This window comes from Oncorhynchus gorbuscha, unplaced genomic scaffold (assembly GCF_021184085.1).
Source record: "Oncorhynchus gorbuscha isolate QuinsamMale2020 ecotype Even-year unplaced genomic scaffold, OgorEven_v1.0 Un_scaffold_2611, whole genome shotgun sequence".
NCBI classification, from domain to species: Eukaryota; Metazoa; Chordata; class Actinopteri; order Salmoniformes; family Salmonidae; genus Oncorhynchus; species Oncorhynchus gorbuscha.
In genome coordinates this window covers 24,014-49,519 of record NW_025747073.1, presented here as the reverse complement: position 1 = coordinate 49,519, position 25,506 = coordinate 24,014, and the positions used below count along the sequence as shown (strand labels likewise).

At 46.0% G+C, this 25,506-nt stretch overlaps 1 pseudogene; it reads right to left on the bottom strand.

Moving 5' to 3' along the window:
• Positions 1-25,506, bottom strand: part of LOC124026117 — a 60,781-nt pseudogene that overhangs the window by 16,746 nt on the left and 18,529 nt on the right.

The window sequence follows — 25,506 nt, the reverse complement described above, 5'->3', positions numbered from 1 at the left end:
TTGATGAGGAACTATTATACCTACGCCTCACATTAATTTAGTCTACTAACATGGTCTACATATCTATGAATAACTGCAGCACAGAAAATAGACTAGACTCTCACCCAGAGACATGACAATGACAGGATTGGTTCTTGGAAACCACATACAGCTGTGTGTCTCTCAACTTCAATCTCAGGTTAGGATGGATCAGTGCCCCAATCATTTTAATCTATCTCTGCTGCTGGAGAATTACACATGGTGGGAAGAGAATCATCTGGTTTGACAGATATGTCCCCACTGCTTGGTGTAGAACAGGGGACATGGTGCTCTGAGCTGGCTGGGTGTATTTAATCATCTGGTTTGAAGGATATGTCCCCACTGCTTGGTGTAGAACAGGGGACATGGTGCTCTGAGCTGGCTGAGTGTATTTAATCATCTGGTTTGAAGGATATGTCCCCACTGCTTGGTGTAGAACAGGGGACATGGTGCTCTGAGCTGGCTGAGTGTATTTAATCATCTGGTTTGACAGATATGTCCCCACTGCTTGGTGTAGAACAGGGGACATGGTGCTCTGAGCTGGCTGGGTGTATTTAATCATCTGGTTTGAAGGATATGTCCCCATTGCTTGGTGTAGAACAGGGGACATGGTGCTCTGAGCTGGCTGAGTGTATTTAATCATCTGGTTTGAAGGATATGTCCCCACTGCTTGGTGTAGAACAGGGGACATGGTGCTCTGAGCTGGCTGAGTGTATTTAATCATCTGGTTTGAAGGATATGTCCCCACTGCTTGGTGTAGAACAGGGGACATGGTGCTCTGAGCTGGCTGAGTGTATTTAATCATCTGGTTTGAAGGATATGTCCCCACTGCTTGGTGTAGAACAGGGGACATGGTGCTCTGAGCTGGCTGGGTGTATTTAATAATCTGGTTTGAAGGATATGTCCCCACTGCTTGGTGTAGAACAGGGGACATGGTGCTCTGAGCTGGCTGGGTGCAGAAGGCACTGCTTGGTGTAGAACAGGGGACATGGTCCTCTGAGCTGGCTGGGTGCAGAAGGCACTGCTTGGTGTAGAACAGGGGACATGGTGCTCTGAGCTGGCTGGGTGTATTTAATAATCTGGTTTGAAGGATATGTCACCCCTGCTTGGTGTAGAACAGGGGACATGGTGCTCTGAGCTGGCTGGGTGCAGAAGGCACTGCTTGGTGTAGAACAGGGGACATGTTGCTCTGAGCTGGCTGGGTGCAGAAGGCACTGCTTGGTGTAGAACAGGGACATGTTGCTCTGAGCTGGCTGGGTGCAGAAGGCACTGCTTGGTGTAGAACAGGGACATGGTGCTCTGAGCTGGCTGGGTGCAGAAGGCACTGCTTGGTGTAGAACAGGGGACATGGTGCTCTGAGCTGGCTGGGTGCAGAAGGCACTGCTTGGTGTAGAACAGGGGACATGTTGCTCTGAGCTGGCAGGGTGCAGAAGGCACTGTTTGGTGTAGAACAGGGGACATGGTGCTCTGAGCTGGCAGGGTGCAGAAGGAACTGTTTGGTGTAGAACAGGGGACATGGTGCTCTGAGCTGGCAGGGTGCAGAAGGCACTAAGCGTTGTGTAAGCGTTACCAGTGTGTTATGATAAAGGACTGTTTAACGTTTCCCCTCTTGCGAGAGTGATTCCATTAATGTCTATTGTAAGAGCGACCTACAGAGCTCTTGGAAAACACTTAACACGCTCTTTTGCAAATGGTGCAATAACGCAGACACTGGGAAGGATACAAATTAGGACCATGAAGTAAATAGTCTCTCTTTCCCCCTCTCTCTCCACTCTCCTCCGGCCGACTGCCCCACAAATCAATTCCCAGCCCCATGGTCCTTTGGGCCGGAGCTGAGTGATGCATGATGGGACCATGGCGAAGGCCAGGGGCTAATGAGTTATTAGCGTGGTGTTTAACTCCCACTGAGTCCATTTCCTCTTCTCCTCCACCCCCTCCTCTCCTCTTCTCCTCCACCCCTCCTCTCCTCTTCTCTTCCTCTCCTCCTCTCCTCTTCTCCTCCTCCTCCTCTCCTCCTCTCTTCCTCTCTCCCTCTCCTCCTCTCCTCTTCTCCTCCACCGCCTCCTCCACTCCTCCTCTCTTCTTCTCTTCCTCTCCTCCTCTCCTCCTCTCTCCCTCTCCTCCTCTCCTCTTCTCCTCCACCCCCTCCTCTCCTCCTCTCTTCCTCTCTCCCTCATTCTAATCCACTCCAGGTTATTTAACCCTGCCAACCCTCCAGGAGGGGGACACAGGTCTAAATTAATCAGAGGATATTCATTTGGAGTCCACTTCCTTCACCTAGCCTCCCCTGGTTTCCTCGCCCTGGCGACTACGGGCGGCGCGTTCCCGGTCGGTATCCATGGTAATGTCAGAGCTGGCTGCCCTGATTGGTTGCCTGTGGGATTAGCTCTTCATCATTGGATTTAATGAAGATTGTTCACACACTCCATGGTTCATTCAGTAGGCATGGAGGTGGTGGTGGAGCAGGGAGACATATTTAGGCAGTGCCATCTTCTCTCTGATAAACTTCCATGTGTGTGTGTGTGTGTGTGTGTGTGTGTGTGTGTGTGTGTGTGTGTGTGTGTGTGTGTGTGTGTGTGTGTGTGTGTGTGTGTGTGTGTGTGTGTGTGTGTGTGTGTGTGTGTGTGTGTGTGTGTGTGTGTGTGTGTGTGTGTGTGTGTGTGTGTATACACAAGAGTGTACATGTGTCTGTGTTTCTACCCATAAGTGTGTTTCTACACACCTGTTTTAGCACAGTACACAGTAAAACAACAGAAAAGGCCAGATGTCGCCAGTGTCTCACCAGTTGCTTTTCCATGTGTGTCTGACATGCGGGTCATGGATGCTGTGCTTGTCAGCCTGCTCATCCAGGAAGTCAAACATGTACTTGATGGCCAGGGGCAGGGCGCTGCCTCGGTGGGCCGTGCTGAAGATGGTCTCAAACAGGTCGTCCACAAACTTCTGTAAAGTGCCCTGTGGAAGCAGAGAGATCAGCAGTGAGCGACAGACAACACACACAGAGACAGAGAGAATGGGGACAGGTGTCTGCAACACTGGTATCAGGCACACTGGTATCAGACACACTGGTATCAGGCACACTGGTATCAGACACATCGGTATCAGACACACCGGTATCAGACACACCGGTATCAGACACACCGGTATCAGACACACCGGTATCAGACACACTGGTATCAGGCACACTGGTATCAGACACACTGGTATCAGACACACCGGTATCAGACACACCGGTATCAGACACACCGGTATCAGACACACCGGTATCAGACACACCGGTATCAGACACACCGGTATCAGACACACCGGTATCAGACACACCGGTATCAGACACACCGGTATCAGACACACCGGTATCAGACACACCGGTATGGTTTCCATGTGTTTGATACCATTCCATTCACTACATTCCATCCATTATTATGAGCCATCCTCCCATCACCAGCCTCCGGTGGTGTGTGCGTCTGACTGAGAGTGGGTTTTATCCTGTGTATCTGATGGTGTTTCCTGATGTGTTTCTCTCTCTCTCTCTCTGGTTCTAAATCTCTGGGCTTTGATGGGAAATTGTTTTTTCACAGTTCACTTTTAATAATATCTGGGAACAGGAGGTGCATCTCCTAAGCCTCTGTGTGTGGAGGGATTAGCTCACACACTGCACCATTGACCCTAATTTGATTTAATGTTCTCGTCTTTAAGGAGGAGAGAAGAGAGAGAACGAGATAGATGGAAAGAGAAAATCTAATCCACTTGTAAGGAATGAGCTGATAGAATGCGAGGGGAGAAGAGAGGAGAGGACAGAATGAAGAAAAGCGACAGTGAGAGAAGCCTATCTGGAAAGAGCCACAAGCGCTCAGTGTGTCAGATGAGGTGTGCACAAGCGACAAATACAAATCCCAATTTGGGTGGAGCGGTGACTGAGTCAGAGAGGAGAGAGGGAGGGGGGCGTGAGGAGAATCCAGTTAGCTGACAATCACAGCCGGGATTCTACCATGTCCCACATTTCTGACAGCTTATCATTTGCCTATGAAGATGAAAATATACATTTCTTCCTCAAACCCTGTGTAGTCATGGGGACCGTTTAGTGGCAGGGAGGCTGTTATACATGTAGTGTGTGTGTGTGTTATACGTGTGTATGTGAGTCTTTGTGAGTAAGGAATCCCACAGACAGACAACTTCATCATGACAGTCCTTCATCTGTCCCCTGAGAGCACAAGCTGCCATTACAACCCACTGAAAACACACACAACACACACACACACACACACACACACACACACACACACACACACACACACACACACACACACACACACACACACACACACACACACACACACACACACACACACACACACACACACACACACACACACACACACACACAGAGAGAGAAACCTGGCCCATCATTACACTGCACTTTAAAGACAATGTGTAATCTAGAATTTAGCCTCACAGACAGTGCTGCCTGCATCAGAACTACCCTGTCATTTAGGATGAGGACAGTCGGTGCTGCCTGCATCAGAACTACCCTGTCATTTAGGATGAGGACAGACAGTGTTGCCTGCATCAGAACTACCCTGTCATTTAGGATGAGGACAGACAGTGCTGCCTGCATCAGAACTACCCTGTCATTTAGGATGAGGACAGACAGTGCTGCCTGCATCAGAACTATCCTGTCATTTAGGATGAGGACAGACAGTGCTGCCTGCATCAGAACTACCCTGTCATTTAGGATGAGGACAGACAGTGCTGCCTGCATCAGAACTACCCTGTCATTTAGGATGAGGACAGACAGTGCTGCCTGCATCAGAACTATCCTGTCATTTAGGATGAGGACAGACAGTGCTGCCTGCATCAGAACTACCCTGTCATTTAGGATGAGGACAGACAGTGCTGCCTGCATCAGAACTACCCTGTCATTTAGGATGAGGACAGACAGTGCTGCCTGCATCAGAACTACCCTGTCATTTAGGATGAGGACAGACAGTGCTGCCTGCATCAGAACTACCCTGTCATTTAGGATGAGTGGAGAGAAAACAAAACAACAAAGACTGAGTGGGTGAAGGGTTGTTGCTGTTGTCACAAACAGAGAGAGAGAGAGGAAAAGAGGAATAGAGAACGCAATCAAGAAATAAGCCCTTTGCCCCCCTATCAGAGTGACACTGATGGACCTAAAATGGGGAATGTCAGCGCCGGGCCGACCGACGGTATTTATTGGTGAGGTGAAAGTCAAACGCAGTCAATTACAGGGCTGTCGGCACATTCATACCTCAACAAGAGAGATGGACCCCAAGATAAACTGATTACTTCACAAAACACTCCATCTGTAAAGATGACATGCCGTCTCTGCATCGCATTCCCCCCCTGACCAGGGTCATCACAGGTAAATAGAGCATTTCTCAGTGTGTGTGTTATGTGTGTGTGTGTGGGGGGGTATATGTGTTGTGTGGGTGTGTGCCAGTTCACAGCACACGCCAGAGAAATGACAGACAGCATTCACTCTCCATATCTCTGTTGCCTCCTCAGCCATCTCTGCCAACAACTGAGTTTGATGAGTGTGTGTGTGTGTGTGTGTGTGTGTGTGTGTGTGTGTGTGTGTGTGTGTGTGTGTGTGTGTGTGTGTGTGTGTGTGTGTGTGTGTGTGTGTGTGTGTGTGTGTGTGTGTGTGTGTGTGTGTGTGTGTGTGTGTGTGTGAATCCTGCCACTAAGCACTCCCATTACAAATCCAGAAAACCAGGCGGAGTGTTGTCTGTCTGACCCACAACAGAAAGAGCATGGAATGGTCACACCACCAACACCACACTCCAGCTCTCTCTCTCACTCAACAATACATGCTCAGCACAAGTACTCAAAGAACATACAATAAACATCCTCAATTATATATCAATTATATACCTCCCTCCCTCCCCTCCATCTCGCTCTCTCTCCCCCTCTCCCTATCTCTCTCCCCTCCCCCTCCCTCCCTATCTCTCTCCCCTCCTCCCTCCCATCCCCCCCCTCCCTATCTCTATCCCCTCCCCTCCCCTCCCCCTATCTCTCTCTCCCCTCCCCCTATCTCTCTCTCCCTCCCCGCTCCCTCTCTCCCTCCCTCCCTCTCTGGAAGAAAGCATGTGTGATGTAAAAGAGGTGTATCATTAGCAAGTGGATTGGTAATTCCCATTGAGCAGTGGGATCAAAGTCACGATTCCCTCCAAACCAAATTAACTGATTTTCTGAGGGGCAATAGCACCCTGGCATGCTCAAAGAGACTCATTTTACGGCTATTTCAATTTCTGATTTTCACCAGATAACATCTCTGTCCACAGAAAAAGCCTTTACTGGTTGTACCTTTGTGTGTCACCTCTATCATTAGATATGCTGCTGAGGTCTGAAAGACAACATACATCTACATATTTTCACTTAGGTCTCAGAGTCTACAGGGGATGAGGAATAATATCATATTTGAATACTGTGTGCATTCGTGTGATAACTCACCTTAGTGGCCAGCAGCCTGGTCAGGTATATCTCAGAGACCATCTTGGAGCCGCGGTCTCCTCCTTCTGGTCTCCGTGTTCGTGGTTCTTTACCAGGTGCCACACCTTGACCCCGCTCTCCAGGTCGGGCGTGATCATGGGCGTGCGCGAGCGCAGGCTGTCGGGGCTCCCCGTGTACTTGATCATGTTCTCTGTGGAACATAACGAACAACATCAGAATATGACAGAGAGGAAGCAGAAACCAATGGACTGTAACAGACTATGGAAATATAACATGATCAGCACAGACATAGTATAGACGTTGTAGCAGCACAGACATAGTATAGACGTTGTAGCAGCACAGACATAGTATAGACGTTGTAGCCGCGGGAAGATGTTTGGGGGTGGGGGGTGCTGCGTTTCTTTCGCCAAACGAGGTGGCAAAAAAACAACATCTTGGTGAAATATTTTTTGAGGTCTGCGTTACAGACGGCTATATCGGTCTGCTCATACAGGACTTTTGAATTAGTTTGTATTATTTGGAGGTGCTACAGCACCCTCAGCCTCCCTACTTCCCGCGGATATGGTGCAGAGTAGAGAGAGACAACACACCTAACAGAGGGGATGTGTAAAGAAAACATCTGAGCCAGCACAGTACTGTTCAGGTCGCCGCGATCCAGTGAAAATGGTCAGAGACCACAACATAGACAAAACACACAAAGAAGACAGACGCAACACAAACCAAAGACAGACAAAACAAAATACAGGGGGGGTCAAGCCACACTACACAGGTATTCTAAAGGATACTACACAGGTATTCTAAAGGATACTACACAGGTATTCGAAAGGATACTACACAGGTATTCTAAAGGATACTACACAGGTATTCTAAAGGATACAAAGCCAAATTCAGTCAAGTAGTTTATCTGGGTTCAGTTAGAAGCTTCAAGCTACCGAGACTAACTTTTTACAACAGCGTGTACGTGGTTAATTTCTCATGCCGTCTTTTTCTCTCAGGAGGTAGAATACATCTTGGCACAACTCACGGACACAAAATCGAACAGGTGTATGGCGAGATGAAATATTCATATGCCCTCCCCATTTGACGAGAGTGGCGATGACATTCAAAAACACTCCGGCTCGATGAATGTTTACACAGTCTGAAAAGAATTGATCAGTAGGACTGTTGGTTGAGGGAGAGGACGGTGAAATAAAGTGTGTTTTTGCCAAGGCAGATGCTGCAGAAATCAATTTGTCCTTCCAGAGAGAAATGCAGGAAGAGTGAATGATGGAGGGAGAGAGGAAGAGAGGAGAGGAGAGGGAGGGGTAAAGTACTAGAGAGAGAAAGCAGGTAAAGTGTGTGTGTGCATATTGACTCCTGGAACTTGACTGACTTGGAATGATTGGAGTGTGTGTGTGTGTGCATGTGTGAGCGTGTGTGAGCGTGTGTGTGTGCGTGTGTGTGAGTGTGTGTGTGTGAGTATGCGTGTGTGTGAGCGTGTGTGTGAGTGTGTGTGTGTGAGTATGCGTGTGTGTGCGCGTGCGTGTGTAATAATAAAGTGGTGGGTGTCTCCCAGAGTGTTATTGAGTGTGCTGGTGTAATAGGGCGTGATGACACGTTCGGTGGAGTGGAAGGAGTTCCTAGAAGGAGCGCTCCACACACACACAGTCCTGAAATACTACCATACTGACATATCACACAGGAGTTTTGATTAAGAAAGGAAGCTCTCTCTCTATCACTTTCTGCCTTCTCCTTCCATCCCTCTCTCCCCTACTTCCTCTTCATCTTTCTCCCTCCCTGTTCCTATTCATCTTTCTCTTTACCCCTCTTCTTCTTCATCATCCCTCCTCCTCTCTCCACCTTCCACATTTTCTCTCACTAACTTTCTACCTCCCTCTCCCACTCTCCTTTGGCTCCATTAGAATCATCCTCTCTTCTCCTCAGTGCCTCTCCATTGTGATCAGTCCAGTTCAAAGTCCCCCCTCTCAATGTCTCAAGTGGCTCTGGCATCGTTTGAAGTCAATTCCCCAACTAAGTCAAGAGATGTGTGACATTCTGTCTTCCTCCATCTCTCTCTCCATCCTGTTCCCTCTCTTTCTCTTTCACACTCACCCTCCTTTTTCTTTGGTCTAATTTGAGTGGAGGAACGGAGGCGAGGCGGTGAGATGGCGTATGGAGATGAGATGCTAGCTGGCTAATAAAGTCGTCATTTGATGTGTCTGGAGTGTTTGAGTCCGGGCAGCGCTGCCTTTGATCAGGGTTTGATTTGATGGCTTCTTCTCAGGTTCAAGAGAACACAGGGCCGGACCAAGACAGTCACTGCTAGATGGGACACTGTCTGCCTGCATCCCAAATGGTACGCTATTAGTACACCATGTTCCCCATGGGGCTTTGGTCCAAAGTAGTGCACTATATAGGGAGTAGGGTGCCATTTGGGACACAGTTTCTGTCTCCAGTCCCAGGTGGGAAGAAAGTGCAAACTGCAAATGCACTCTTCTCTTCCCTCTCTTTGTTCTCTCTTTGTTAGTCTGTTAAATTCCCTGCTCTCTAATCTTGTTATCCTGTCTCCTGGGCTCAGTTCTGTCCCTCTTCTCCTCTGGGGCTTTGTCACTATTACTAAGGTGTAACAGCACATAGTGGCTAATATATAGAAGACTTTACTATGTGTTCAGGTATTGTTAATAGTGGCTAATATATAGAAGACTTTACTATGTGTTCAGGTATTGCTAATAGTGGTTAATGTATAGAAGACTTTACTATGTGTTCAGGTATTGTTAATAGTGGCTAATATATAGAAGACTTTACTATGTGTTCAGGTATTGTTAATAGTGGTTAATATATAGAAGACTTTACTATGTGTTCAGGTATTGTTAACAGTGGTTAATATATAGAAGACTTTACTATGTGTTCAGGTATTGTTAATAGTGGTTAATATATAGAAGACTTTACTATGTGTTCAGGTATTGTTAACAGAGACTTTACATGTGTTTAGTGACATATGGAGCTCAGTTAGGTTTGAGGGATGACTTTACTAGTGTTGTGCAGGAGAAGTCTGTGTTGGTTTCTGTGGTGAAGGTTTATTGTTAATAGTGGAGAAGACTTTACTATGTGTTCTGTTTAGCCACGTTTTTTTAATTAAAATCCTGTGCAATGGAGCTTGTGCATTCTGTTAGTGACATGGACAGTTAGTTTGAGGGATGAACCCAGTTGGTGTGTGTTTAGAGGGAGGGTGTGAACGTTTTTTAATTAAAATCCTGTGCTTGTGTGCTGTGTGTGTGTTTGTGTGTGCATGTGCATGTAAGTGTGCGTGTGTGCCGACTCTGACTATGGATCCCACTCCGATGAGAAGGACACAGTTCTTCCTGTTTAACTCTCAGGCACACAGACTGCTGGGAGATGGAGGGGGGGGGCATAATTGTTTTAGTTCCAGGAGGACAATCCTATTCAGCAGAGAAATCTGGAAATGTACTCCTCTGGTGAGACACTGGCGACATCTGGCCTTTTCTGTTGTTTTAATGTGTACTGTGCTAAAACAGGTTAACATTGGAAGTGTACGGCAACCCCCCCCCCACACACACCACACACACACACACACACACACACACACACACACACACACACACACACACACACACACACACACACACACACACACACACACACACACACACACACACACACACACACACACACACACACACACTATCCATACCGTATTTACTGGCTGAGGTTCTGGACACAGTTGAGTTGTTGACCGAGTTGTAGGCCGTCACCTGCTTGGGGACCAGGGCCATCACAGAGTTATCAGGCACCTGCAGAGAGCGGGAGAGCGAGAGAGAGCAAGAGCGAGAGAGAGCGAGAGCGAGAGAGAGCGAGAGCGAGAGGGAGAGCAGAAAGAGACCAGAATGACTAATCACCATCCTCAATGAGTGCATTCTGATTCTGCCAACTGCATTCTGAATACATCCCCAATGAAGAGAGATGTGGCACTCAGCCACTAAACCCTGGATCACCATACAAATCACTATCCACACGTCATCATGTGTTTATCCTCCATCTATAACAGCTATGATTGGATGCTCAGGAAGCCTTTGTGATCTAATCAGCCCATACACATATGATTAGTGGTAGTGAACGGGGGCGATGTATATCACTATGTGTGAGATGGGACGTCTCAGCCTTCCATTTCAATAATACCCCTCTTCTGGGGCGAGGGGGGAACGTGTGTGTGTGTGTGTGAGAGAGAGAATGAGGGAAAGAGGGATGGGCTCCTACTTTTCAACACAACAGAAATTGATTCAATTAACACAACTGGGAGTGGGGCTGATCCCAGCCGTGCACAAACACACGTACATATACACAAACACACACTCTGCATAATGTCACCAGCGAGCCCCGCCGGCTGAGGCAGGGTTAATTGAAGAAGTGATCTCTTTAATAGAGTGTGTATGGGGAATAGGGGTGCAGGGCTAAGGGTCTCAGGTGTGTGTTTGGGGTTATTATTACATCATAGCATTATTTCACTCGCTCCCCAACCCGCTCCCCAACCCGCTCCTCAACCTGCTCCTGGTGCATAATGTGTTAGTATCATGACAGGCGACACCCATGGGAGGCTCCAGGCAGATTCCACAGGGATCCAACTACCCCCCTCTAACTATACAACATGGTCCCTAAGCAGTAATCCTACATGTTTATTAGTTCATTTAATGGTGTGTGTGTGTGTTTGGGGTTGTAATATTGGGAGGGAGGAGGAGAGGTGGGATGGAATGTGAGATGACAGTTGGGTCCGGGTGGTTTAGGAAGAGGAGGAGGAGAAGAGATACTGTTAGGATAGGAAATATAATTAGAATAGGGAAGGGGGCTAGAAATAGAATTAGTTCTCTCATTAAACTGATGGGATGGCCAGATCATATATCAGAGCAATGCTCAGGGTTACAATGTGATTCTCCCTACAGTAAATAATATAATATATACATATATGCTACTTAGCAGATGCTTTATCCAAAGTGACTTACAGTACAGTGAGTACTTTTATTTGAGCAGAAAGGGGGGGCATTGAAACATTAGTTTCAACCAAAGAATAGTTCCTCTATATCGAATGGGTTCTATGCTAACTGTACATAGGGGGGATAGAAATAGAATTAGAATAGTTCCTCTATATCTAGGAGGGTGAATGGGTTCTATGCTAACTGTACATAGGGGGATAGAAATAGAATTAGAATAGTTCCTCTATATCTAGGAGGGTGAATGGGTTCTATGCTAACTGTACATAGGGGGATAGAAATAGAATTAGAATAGTTCCTCTATATCTAGGAGGGTGAATGGGTTCTATGCTAACTGTACATAGGGGGATAGAAATAGAATTAGAATAGTTCCTCTATATCTAGGAGGGTGAATGGGTTCTATGCTAATCTGTGAATGGGTTCTATGCTAACTGTACATAGGGGGATAGAAATATAATTAGAATAGTTCCTCTATATCTAGGAGGGTGAATGGGTTCTATGCTAACTGGGGGATAGAAATAGAATTAGAATAGTTCCTCTATATCTAGGAGGGTGAATGGGTTCTATGCTAACTGTACATAGGGGGGATAGAAATAGAATTAGAATAGTTCCTCTATATCTAGGAGGGTGAATGGGTTCTATGCTAACTGTACATAGGGGGGATAGAAATAGAATTAGAATAGTTCCTCTATATCTAGGAGGGTGAATGGGTTCTATGCTAACTGTACATAGGGGGGATAGAAATAGAATTAGAATAGTTCCTCTATATCTAGGAGGGTGAATGGGTTCTATGCTAACTGTACATAGGGGGGATAGAAATAGAATTAGAATAGTTCCTCTATATCTAGGAGGGTGAATGGGTTCTATGCTAACTGTACATAGGGGGGATAGAAATAGAATTAGAATAGTTCCTCTATATCTAGGAGGGTGAATGGGTTCTATGCTAACTGTACATAGGGGGATAGAAATAGAATTAGAATAGTTCCTCTATAATGGGTTCTATGCTAACTGAGGGGGGATAGAAATAGGTGAATGGGTTCTATGCTAACTGTACATAGGGGGGATAGAAATAGATATCTAGGAGAATAGTTCCTCTATATCTAGGAGGGTGAATGGGTTCTATGCTAACTGTACATAGGGGGGATAGAAATAGAATTAGAATAGTTCCTCTATATCTAGGAGGGTGAATGGGTTCTATGCTAACTGTACATAGGGGGGATAGACATAGAATTAGAATAGTTCCTCTATATCTAGGAGGGTGAATGGGTTCTATGCTAACTGTACATAGGGGGGATAGAAATAGAATTAGAATAGTTCCTCTATATCTAGGAGGGTGAATGGGTTCTATGCTAACTGTACATAGGGGGGATAGACATAGAATTAGAATAGTTCCTCTATATCTAGGAGGGTGAATGGGTTCTATGCTAACTGTACATAGGGGGGATAGACATAGAATTAGAATAGTTCCTCTATATCTAGGAGGGTGAATGGGTTCTATGCTATATTCATAACAACTCATTAGGATGACAGTTAGCAGAGTCCATTCAGAGTGCACGTTGATCCCATTTTATATTCCATATTTCTGTATTCCATTATAACAAGACAGACGTGGGACTTCTGGAGGCTGTCAAGAGGGGAAATCTGTCTGACCAAAGTCGACAGTAATCAATGATATTCATGTTTTACTAGGTCACCAAGACATTCATAATATATAAGTGGGCAATCTCTTCCACTAACGATGGTGTTGTACAAAATCTACGTCATATAAACTGACCCGTTGGACCCAAAGTGAACAAATGACTGATGTAGACAGTAGATAATCTCCACGAGGTAATACATCAGTAAAATATAACGTCATCTGATGTCAGTTTGGTAAAATGATGAGAGGAACGTTTTGGAGTGGGATGACTGCGAGTGTGAATCTGAGGGATGTTTCCAGTCCCCCTCCTTTCCTCCTTTCCTCCTTACATCCCTTTCTCCTCCCTAATCCCTCCTCTCTCTCCTCCCTCCTCTCTCTCCTCCCTCCTCCCTCTCCTCCCTCCTCCCTCACTCCCTCTAACAGGCTTTGAGTGTCTGAGTCTGGTTTTTTGTCAAGGAAAACGCACCCTGCCTTCCCCCTCCTTCCCCTCCCCAGCTGAAAACTGAATTAACTTCTGTCTTCATTATCTCATTCCGGTTTCCAATCAGGCTTCTAATCCATTCTACCTCACTGTCTTGACCACCACACCCACGACATCCCACTCGCCGCCGTGACATTTCATTTAAGTGTCATGGGCGGGCAGACCCCCCCCCTCCCCCTCCGGAAAGCTCATTTGGAGGGCTGCTGGCTTAGGTGTCCACATTATTTACACCATAAGGAGCAAGCGAGCGTCGCTCCGTTCCTATTTCCACCGGTCCATCATTCCGGCTCGCCAATAAGGGAATGCACCAATCAGCAGGATTTGTCATAATGGGGTTGTCTGTCTGTCTGTCTGTCTGTCTGTCTGTCTGTCTGTCTGTCTGTCTGTCTGTCTGTCTGTCTGTCTGTCTGTCTGTCTGTCTGTCTGTCCGTTCATGCGTGCTGTACATATGACTGGCTTGTCTGGTGTATGTCCAGGTGAAGGTTTGCGTGTGCACGCGCGTGTGTGTGTGTGTTTGCATATTTAAAATAGTGTCATGTTATCCATGTCTGGAATGGAGCTGGACATACTGTATGTGTGTGTTCTGAGCATGTGTGTCCACCTATGTTAACGCCTGTGTTCTAGTGTGTAAAACTCCCTATAAATGAGAAGACAGATGGACATCTGAGTGGAGCACATCAGATCTTAACTCCTCTCCTCTGCTCAGACAGAGTTGCCATGGCGTTACGACCGCCTGCCCTTTGTTGGTCATCTCCCTGCCTTTCATCCACCCTCTCTCCCTCGGCTGATTACTTCTGGGGTGTCTGATCCTCTGTAATGACCAGGAAGTGCTCTGACAGGCCCAGTCTATTACAGGGGTCACAGGTTACCGGGTCAGAGCCAATAAGGCGGAGAGGAGGGAGAAAGTCATGACTACAAAAGCAATAGTCTCTCTACTGATCGTCATCACTGCTGGTTCTACAGGGGGATAGGAGCAATGACAACTGCCCTTTTCCAAATGTTTTCTGAACGGTGTATGGAGGGTATTTTCGGTCCCCCCTATAAGTGTGCTGTAGCTATAGAAATAGAATAAACAGAGTTCACTTCTTCTGAATGAACATTTAGCTTTTCTTGGACAATGCTGTTTTCTATTCTATTATATTCTATTGTCTGAACGAAAGCTGTAATCCTACAATGGAAGATTCAAACACTAAAAACATTGCATCTAGGGTTGCAAAATTCCTGTAAATTTCCCCAAATTCCCCAGTTTTCCAGAAATCCTGGTTGGAAAATTCCTGAAATTACGAAGGAATCCAGAAATCCTCCAACCTGGATTTCTTGGAAAACCTGGGTATTTTGTGAAAGTTACCGAAATGTTGCAACCCTGATTGTACTGTCTAGGGTCCTGATCAACCCTGATTGTACTGTCTAGGGCCCCGATCAACTCTGTACTGTCTAGGGCCCCGATCAACTCTGTACTGCCTAGGGTCCTGATCAACTCTGATTGTACTGTCTAGGGTCCTGATCAACTCTGTACTGTCTAGGGTCCTGATCAACTCTGATTGTACTGTCTAGGGTCCTGATTAACTCTGATTGTACTGTCTAGGGTCCTGATCAACTCTGTACTGTCTAGGGTCCTAAACTCTGTACTGTCTAGGGTCCTGATCAACTCTGTACTGTCTAGGGTCCTGATCAACTCTGTACTGTCTAGGGTCCTGATCAACTCTGTACTGTCTAGGGTCCTGATCAACTCTGTACTGTCTAGGGCCCTGATCAACTCTGTACTGTCTAGGGTCCTGATCAACTCTGTACTGTCTAGGGTCCTGATCAACTCTGTACTGTCTAGGGTCCTGATCAACTCTGTACTGTCTAGGGTCCTGATCAACCCTGATTGTACTGTCTAGGGTCCTGATCAACCCTGATTGTACTGTCTAGGGTCCTGATCAACTCTGTACTGTCTAGGGTCCTGATCAACTCTGATTGTACTGTCTAGGGTCCTGATCAACTCTGTACTGTCTAGGGTCCTGATCAACTCTGATTGTACTGTCTAGGGTCCTGATCAACTCTGATTGTACTGTCTAGGGTCCTGATCAACTCTGTATCAGGGTCCTGATCAACTCTGATTGTACTGTCTAGGGTCCTGATCAACTCTGATTGTACTGTCTAGGGTCCTGATCAACTCTGATTGTACTGTCTAGGGTCCAGATCAACTCTGATTGTACTGTCTAGGGTCCTGATCAACTCTGTACTGTCTAGGGTCCTGATCAACTCTGATTGTACTGTCTAGGGTCCTGATCAACTCTGATTGTACTGTCTAGGGTCCTGATCAACTCTGATTGTACTGTCTAGGGTCCTGATCAACTCTGTATTGTCTAGGGTCCTAAACTCTGTACTGTCTAGGGTCCTGATCAACCCTGATTGTACTGTCTAGGGTCCTGATCAACTCTGTACTGTCTAGGGTCCTGATCAACCCTGATTGTACTGTCTAGGGTCCTGATCAACCCTGATTGTACTGTCTAGGGTCCTGATCAACTCTGATTGTACTGTCTAGGGTCCTGATCAACTCTGATTGTACTGTCTAGGGTCCTGATCAACTCTGTACTGTCTAGGGTCCTGATCAACTCTGATTGTACTGTCTAGGGTCCTGATCAACTCTGATTGTACTGTCTAGGGTCCTGATCAACTCTGATTGTACTGTCTAGGGTCCTGATCAACTCTGATTGTACTGTCTAGGGTCCTGATCAACTCTGATTGTACTGTCTAGGGTCCAGATCAACTCTGATTGTACTGTCTAGGGTCCTGATCAACTCTGTACTGTCTAGGGTCCTGATCAACTCTGATTGTACTGTCTAGGGTCCTGATCAACTCTGATTGTACTGTCTAGGGTCCTGATCAACTCTGATTGTACTGTCTAGGGTCCTGATCAACTCTGTACTGTCTAGGGTCCTAAACTCTGTACTGTCTAGGGTCCTGATCAACCCTGATTGTACTGTCTAGGGTCCTGATCAACTCTGTACTGTCTAGGGTCCTGATCAACTCTGATTGTACTGTCTAGGGTCCTGATCAACTCTGATTGTACTGTCTAGGGTCCTGATCAACTCTGATTGTACTGTCTAGGGTCCTGATCAACTCTGTACTGTCTAGGGTCCTAAACTCTGTACTGTCTAGGGTCCTGATCAACCCTGATTGTACTGTCTAGGGTCCTGATCAACTCTGTACTGTCTAGGGTCCTGATCAACCCTGATTGTACTGTCTAGGGTCCTGATCAACCCTGATTGCACTGTCTAGGGTCCTGATCAACTCTGTACTGTCTAGGGTCCTGATCAACTCTGTACTGTCTAGGGTCCTGATCAACTCTGATTGTACTGTCTAGGGTCCTGATCAACTCTGATTGTACTGTCTAGGGTCCTGATCAACTCTGATTGTACTGTCTAGGGTCCTGATCAACCCTGATTGTACTGTCTAGGGATCAACTCTGTACTGTCTAGGGTCCAACTCTGTACTGTCTAGGGTCCTGATCAACTCTGATCAACTTGTACTGTCTAGGGTCCTGATCAACTCTGATTGTACTGTCTAGGGTCCTGATCAACTCTGTACTGTCTAGGGTCCTGATCAACTCTGATTGTACTGTCTAGGGTCCTGATCAACCCTGATTGTACTGTCTAGGGTCCTGATCAACTCTGATTGTACTGTCTAGGGTCCTGATCAACTCTGTACTGTCTAGGGTCCTGATCAACTCTGTACTGCCTAGGGTCCTGATCAACTCTGTACTGTCTAGGGTTCTGATCAACTCTGTACTGTCTAGGGTCCTGATCAACTCTGATTGTACTGTCTAGGGTCCTGATCAACCCTGATTGTACTGTCTAGGGTCCTGATCAACTCTGATTGTACTGTCTAGGGTCCTGATCAACTCTGTACTGTCTAGGGTCCTGATCAACTCTGTACTGTCTAGGGTCCTGATCAACTCTGATTGTACTGATTGTACTGTCTAGGGTCCTGATCAACTCTGTACTGTCTAGGGTCCTGATCAACTCTGTACTGTCTAGGGTCCTGATCAACTCTGATTGTACTGTCTAGGGTCCTGATCAACTCTGATTGTACTGTCTAGGGTCCTGATCAACTCTGTACTGTCTAGGGTCCCGATCAACTCTGTACTGTCTAGGGTCCTGATCAACTCTGATTGTACTGTCTAGGGTCCTGATCAACTCTGATTGTACTGTCTAGGGTCCTGATCAACCCTGATTGTACTGTCTAGGGTCCTGATCAACTCTGATTGTACTGTCTAGGGTCCTGATCAACTCTCTGTCTAGGGTCCTGATCAACTCTGATTGTACTGTCTAGGGTCCTGATCAACTCTGATTGTACTGTCTAGGGTCCTTATCAACCCTGATTGTACTGTCTAGGGTCCTGATCAACTCTGTACTGTCTAGGGTCCTGATCAACCCTGATTGTACTGTCTAGGGTCCTGATCAACTCTGATTGTACTGTCTAGGGTCCTGATCAACTCTGTACTGTCTAGGGTCCTGATCAACTCTGATTGTACTGTCTAGGGTCCTGATCAACTCTGATTGTACTGTCTAGGGTCCTTATCAACCCTGATTGTACTGTCTAGGGTCCTGATCAACTCTGTACTGTCTAGGGTCCTGATCAACCCTGATTGTACTGTCTAGGGTCCTGATCAACCCTGATTGTACTGTCTAGGGTCCTGATCAACTCTGTACTGTCTAGGGTCCTGATCAACTCTGTACTGTCTAGGGTTCTGATCAACTCTGTACTGTCTAGGGTCCTGATCAACTCTGATTGTACTGTCTAGGGTCCTGATCAACTCTGTACTGTCTAGGGTCCTGATCAACTCTGATTGTACTGTCTAGGGTCCTGATCAACTCTGTACTGTCTAGGGTCCTGATCAACTCTGATTGTACTGTCTAGGGTCCTGATCAACTCTGATTGTACTGTCTAGGGTCCTGATCAACTCTGATTGTACTGTCTAGTGTCCTGATCAACTCTGTACTGTCTAGGGTCCTGATCAACTCTGATTGTACTGTCTAGGGTCCTGATCAACTCTGTACTGTCTAGGGTCCTGATCAACTCTGATTGTACTGTCTAGGGTCCTGATCAACTCTGATTGTACTGTCTAGGGTCCTGATCAACTCTGTACTGTCTAGGGTCCTGATCAACTCTGTACTGTCTAGGGTCCTGATCAACTCTGATTGTACTGTCTAGGGTCCTGATCAACTCTGTACTGTCTAGGGTCCTGATCAACTCTGTACTGTCTAGGGTCCTGATCAACCCTGATTGTACTGTCTAGGGTCCTGATCAACCCTGATTGTACTGTCTAGGGTCCTGATCAACCCTGATTGTACTGTCTAGGGTCCTGATCAACTCTGATTGTACTGTCTAGGGTCCTGATCAACCCTGATTGTACTGTCTAGGGTCCTGATCAACCCTGATTGTACTGTCTAGGGTCCTGATCTAGGGTCCTGATCAACCCTGATTGTACTGTCTAGGGTCCTGATCAACCCTGATTGTACTGTCTAGGGTCCTGATCAACCCTGATTGTACTGTCTAGGGTCCTGATCAACCCTGATTGTACTGTCTAGGGTCCTGATCAACTCTGATTGTACTGTCTAGGGTCCTGATCAACTCTGTACTGTCTAGGGTCCTGATCAACTCTGATTGTACTGTCTAGGGTCCTGATCAACTCTGATTGTACTGTCTAGGGTCCTGATCAACTCTGATTGTACTGTCTAGGGTCCTGATCAACTCTGTACTGTCTAGGGTCCTGATCAACTCTGTACTGTCTAGGGTCCTGATCAACTCTGATTGTACTGTCTAGGGTCCTGATCAACTCTGTACTGTCTAGGGTCCTGATCAACTCTGTACTGTCTAGGGTCCTGATCAACCCTGATTGTACTGTCTAGGGTCCTGATCAACCCTGATTGTACTGTCTAGGGTCCTGATCAACCCTGATTGTACTGTCTAGGGTCCTGATCAACTCTGATTGTACTGTCTAGGGTCCTGATCAACTCTGATTGTACTGTCTAGGGTCCTGATCAACCCTGATTGTACTGTCTAGGGTCCTGATCAACCCTGATTGTACTGTCTAGGGTCCTGATCAACCCTGATTGTACTGTCTAGGGTCCTGATCAACCCTGATTGTACTGTCTAGGGTCCTGATCAACTCTGATTGTACTGTCTAGGGTCCTGATCAACTCTGATTGTGTCTACATGAAAGGATGCTGCATCTGAAGATAACAATCATTCAATATATTTTCTACCTTTGTAGGGGATTTCAAACTGAACATCCATTTATGTTTTTACTCTAATGACTGTTTTGAGATCTAAAACCGACTTTGCTCTTTTGCTCAGAACATCAAATCAAAATCAAATCAAACTTTATTTGCCACATGCTCCGAATACAACCAGTGTAGTAGACTTTACTGTTGAAATGCTGACTACCAACAGTGTAGACTTTACTGTTGAAATGCTGACTTACAAGCCCTTAGCCAACAGTGTAGACTTTACTGTTGAAATGCTGACTTACAAGCCCTTAACCAACAGTGTAGACTTTACTGTTGAAATGCTGACTTACAAGCCCTTAACCAACAGCGTAGACTTTACTGTTGAAATGCTGACTTACAAGCACTTAGCCAACAGTGTAGACTTTACTGTTGAAATGCTGACTTACAAGCCCTTAACCAACAGTGTAGACTTTACTGTTGAAATGCTGACTTACAAGCCCTTAACCAACAGTGTAGACTTTACTGTTGAAATGCTGACTTACAAGCCCTTAGCCAACAGTGTAGACTTTACTGTTGAAATGCTGACTTACAAGCCCTTAACCAACAGTGTAGACTTTACGGTTGAAATGCTGACTTACAAGCCCTTAACCAACAGTGTAGACTTTACTGTTGAAATGCTGACTTACAAGCCCTTAACCAACAGTGTAGACTTTACTGTTGAAATGCTGACTTACAAGCCATTAGCCAACAGTGTAGACTTTACTGTTGAAATGCTGACTTACAAGCCCTTAACCAACAGTGTAGACTTTACTGTTAAAATGCTGACTTACAAGCCCTTAACCAACAGTGTAGACTTTACTGTTGAAATGCTGACTTACAAGCCCTTAGCCAACAGTGTAGACTTTACTGTTGAAATGCTGACTTACAAGCCCTTAGCCAACAGTGTAGACTTTACTGTTGAAATGCTAACAACTAACAAGCCCTTAACCAACTTAACCAACAGTGTAGACTTTACCGTGAAATGCTTAATTACAAGCCCTTAACCAACAGTGTAGACCTTACAGTTGAAATGCTGACTTACAAGCCCTTAACCAACAGTGTAGACTTTACTGTTGAAATGCTGACTTACAAGCCCTTAACCAACAGTGTAGACTTTACTGTTGAAATGCTGACTTACAAGCCCTTAACCAACAGTGTAGACTTTACTGTTGAAATGCTGACTTACAAGCCCTTAGCCAACAGTGCAGTTCAAGAAGAGGAAAATATTTACCAAGTAGACTAAAATAAAAAGTCATAATAAAAATGAACACAATAAGAATAACGAGGCTATATACAGGGGGCACTGGTACCGAGTCAGTGTGCAGGGGTAAAGGCTAGTTGAGGTAATATGTACATCTAGGTGGGGGCAAAGTGACTATACATAGGTAACAATCAAACATTGAGTAGCAGCAGTGTACAAGGGGGGTCAATGTAAATAGATAATTATGAATTGTTCAGCAGTCTAATGGCTTGGGGGTAGAAGCTGTTGAGGAGCTTTTTGGTCCTAGACTTGGTGCTCCGATACCGCTTGCCGTGTGGTAGCAGAGAAAACGGTCTATAACTTGGATGGCTGGAGTCTGACAATTTTATGGGCTTTCCTTTTTGACACTGCCTATTATATAGGTCCTGGATGGCAGGAAGCTTGGCCCCAGTTATGTACTGGGCCGTTTGCACTACCCTCTGTAGCGCCTTACGTTTAGATGCCGAGCAGTTGCCATACCAGGCGGTGATGCAACCGGTCAGGATGCTCTCGATGGTGCAGCTGTAGAACCTTTTGAGGATCTGGGGGCCCATGCCAAATCTTTTCAGTCTCCTGAGGGGAAAAAGGTTTTGTTGTGCCCTCTTCATGACTGTCTTGGTATGTTTGGACTATGATAGTTTGTTGGTGATGTGGACAAAAAGGAACTTGAAACTCTCGACCCGCTCCACTACAACCCTGTCGATGTTAATGAGGGCCTGTTCGGCCCGCCTTCTCCTGTAGTCCACGATCAACTCCTTTGTCTTGCTCACATTGAGGGAGAGGTTGTTGTCCTGGCACCACACTGCCAGTTTTCTGACCTCCTCCCTATAGGCCGTCTCATCGTTGTCGGTGATCAATGTTGTGTTGTCAGCAAACTTAATGATGGTGTTTGAGTCGTGTTTGTCCACACAGTCATGGGTGAACAAGGAATACAGGAGGGGACTAAGTACACACCCCTGAGGGGCCCCAGTGTTAAGGATCAGACTGGCAGATGTATTGTTGCCTACTCTAAATCCTGGAAGTCCAGGATTTAGTTGCAGTTGGAGGTGTTTAGTCCCAGAGTCCTTAGCTTAGTGATGAGCTTCATGGGCACTATGGTGTTGAACATTGAGCTGTAGTCGATGAACAGCATTCTCACGTTTGTTCCTTTTGTCCAGGTGAGAAAGGGCGATGTGGAGTGCGATTGAGATTATGTCATCTGTGGATCTGCTGGGGCGGTATGCAAATTGGAGTGGGTCTAGGGTGTCCTGGAGGATGCTGTTGATGTGAGCCATGACCAGCCTTTCAAAGCACTTCCCGGCGACCGACGTGAGTGCCACGAGAGGTAATAATTTAGGCAGGTTACCTCCACTTCCTTTGGCACAGGGACTATGGTGGTCTACTTGAAACACGTAGATATTATAGACTTAGTCAGGGAGAGGTTGAACATGTCAGTGAAGACACTTGACAGTTGGTCTGCGCATTCTTTGACTACACGTCCTGGTAATCTGTCTGGCCCAGCGGCATTAAAGGTTTTGTTCACATCGGCTACCAAGAGAGTTATCACACAGTCATCCAGAACAGCTGGTGCTCTCGTTCATGCTTCAGTGTTGATTGCCTTGAAGCAAGCATGAAAGGCATTTAGCTCGTCTGGTAGGCTCGCGTCACTGGGCAGCTCGTGTCTGGGTTTCCCTTTGTAGTCCATAATAGTTTCAAGCCCTGCCGCATCCGACGAGCGTCAGAGCTCGTAGTAGGATTCAATCTTAATCCTGTATTGATGCTTTGCTTGTTTGATAGTTTGTCTGAGGGCATAGCAGGATTTCTTATAAGCGTCCGGATTAGTCTCCCGCTCCTTGAAAGCGGCAGCTCTAGCCCTTAGCTAGATGAGAATGTTGCCTGTAATCCAGGGCTTCTGGTTGGGATACGTACGTACAGTCACTTTGGGGAGGAAGTCATCAATGCACTTATTGATGAAGCCGATGACTGATGTGGTGTATTCCTCAATGCCATTGGATGAATCCCAGAACATATTCCAGTCTGTGCTAGCAAAACTGTCCTTTAGTGTAGCATCCGCGTCATATGACCACTTCCGTATTGAGCGAGTGACTGATACTTCCTGCTTTAGTTTTTGATTGTAAGCCGGAATCAGGAGGATAGAATTGTGGTCAGATTTGCCAAATGGAGGGCGGGGAAGAGCTTTGTATGCATCTCTGTGTGTGGAGTAAAGGTGGTCTAGGTTTTCTTTTCTCCTGGTTGCACATGTGACATGCAGGTAAAAATTTGGTAAAACTGATTTAAGATTGCCTGCGTCCCCGGCCACTAGGAGCGCTGCTTCTGGGTGAGCATTTTCTTCTTTGCTTATGGCCTTATAGAGTTGGTTGAGAGGGGTCTTAGTGCCAGCTTTGCTTTGTGGTGGTAAATAGACGGCTACGAATAATACAGATAAGAACTCTATACAGATAGTACGGTCGAAAGCTTATCATAAGGTACTCTACCTCAGGTGAGCAATACCTTGACTTCTTTAATATAGGACATCGCACACCAGCTGTTGTTGACAAAAGACACACCGCCACCCCTCGTCTTACCAGAGGTAGCGTCTCTGTTCTGCCGGTGCATGTAAAATCCCGCCAGCTCTATATTGTCCGTTTCTTCGTTCAGCCAAGTATCAGTGAAACACAAGATGTTACAGTTTTTAATGTCCCATTGGATAATTTTAATAATAGGTCATCCATTTTATTTTCTAACGATTGCACGTTAACAGGGAGAATGGAAGGCAGTGGGAGTTTACTCATTCACCTCCGGCTACTCAGAAGGATCCCGATCTGCTCCCACTTTTCCGGCGTCTTTTCTTCATGCAAAAGGCGTGGATCTGGGCCTGTTCCATTGAAAGCAGGATTTCCTTCTCGTCAGACTCGTTAAAGGAAAACGTTTCTTCCAGTCCAAGATGAGTAATTGCTTTTCTGATGTCCAGAAGTTATTTCCGGTCATAAGAGATGTAGCAGCAACATACACAATAAGTAAAAAAATAAGTTACACAAAATGCAAATAAAATGTAAAAAATTTGCACAATTGGTTGGGAGAATGTAAAACGTCAGTCATGTTCTTCGGTGCCATGTATTAGTCTATTGGCTGGAGAAATCAACATAGTCCATTTAGAACTGTCAAAGGATGTGCGTGTTCATTCAATAGCTTGGCAGAGGCTTTTAAGCCTGCCAAAACAGAATTTTGCCTCTTCTTCCTCTTCCCTTTGTCTGCGGCCATCACACATTATTGAAACGGACTGATACACAACTCTGAAAAACATTCTGCCTGACTGATCCACCAGCAACATCGGTCCTACGCGTCAACAACCTAAACCAACATGATCGGACACAACACGTGTGCAATACTGTCAGGTTGCGTGCGTAGACATCTTGTGAAGCCTCTAGTCTCTTTGGTACTGTTACTCTTGTAATACTAGTTTAGGTGCTTTCCTACCGTCAACTCTGACTTGCAGAGTTCTAATCAAAGTCTGATTTTTAATGAGTTTCTGTTTCCTTCAGTGTTTGGGGGAAATACATGTGGTAGTGGATAAAGGTGCTGTCTGTCTGTGGAATGGCGACGTTTGGAAACAGAGACAACAAAGAGAGTGGCTGATGACTCCTGAACTCAGAAGGCTGGAGGAGCGAGGGAGGAGGGAGGCAGGAGATATGGTGGGGCAGGAGATATGGTGAAGTAGGCGGTATAGATAGAATCAGTTAAACAAATAAACAAACTCAAAACACAAATCTCCCTCCGGCTCCGTCTGATGAGATCAGGAGGTCTATTTGAGAAAAGAGCCGTGAGTGGTGTGTGTGTTTTGCAAAGAGACCTTTACAGGGTAATCTATTTGATGAAACATTTATGAGGTTGAGCAGCATTTTGACTGGGTGATTAGCTGCAAAAGTTTACCTGGAAATGGAATGACACTCAGGTGGAGTGAGTTTACCTGTGAGTGAGTGTGCAATATGAATTTATCTAGTGTACCGTCTACATTATGGTAGTACCTGGAAGTCAATCATCTCAAACATGTATTTACCTGGAAGTGGATACTCTAATAGTTAGAGCCTAATCTGGACCATCGGTTTACCTCAAACTGAACACTATGCAGCATAATATTTACATGGAAACATGGTGCACCACACTGTATTATACACTATGAGAGGGAATAGTTTAGTTTTGATATTGCAAATACACACTGGAGGGGAAAACAAACTACTTCATTCTATTCATCCATTTTGCTTGTCTCTAACAGGCTTTGTTGGTACACTAGCAAATCACCAGTCCCTTCTGTACAGCGTATTGGGAGTTATCTTCAATCTTCTCCATTACGGATCAGTGTACCCTATAGAAATACAATGCATTACACTTCTACCCTCTCTGTCCTGAGTGAACATGGGTATGACTCCACCTCTAGA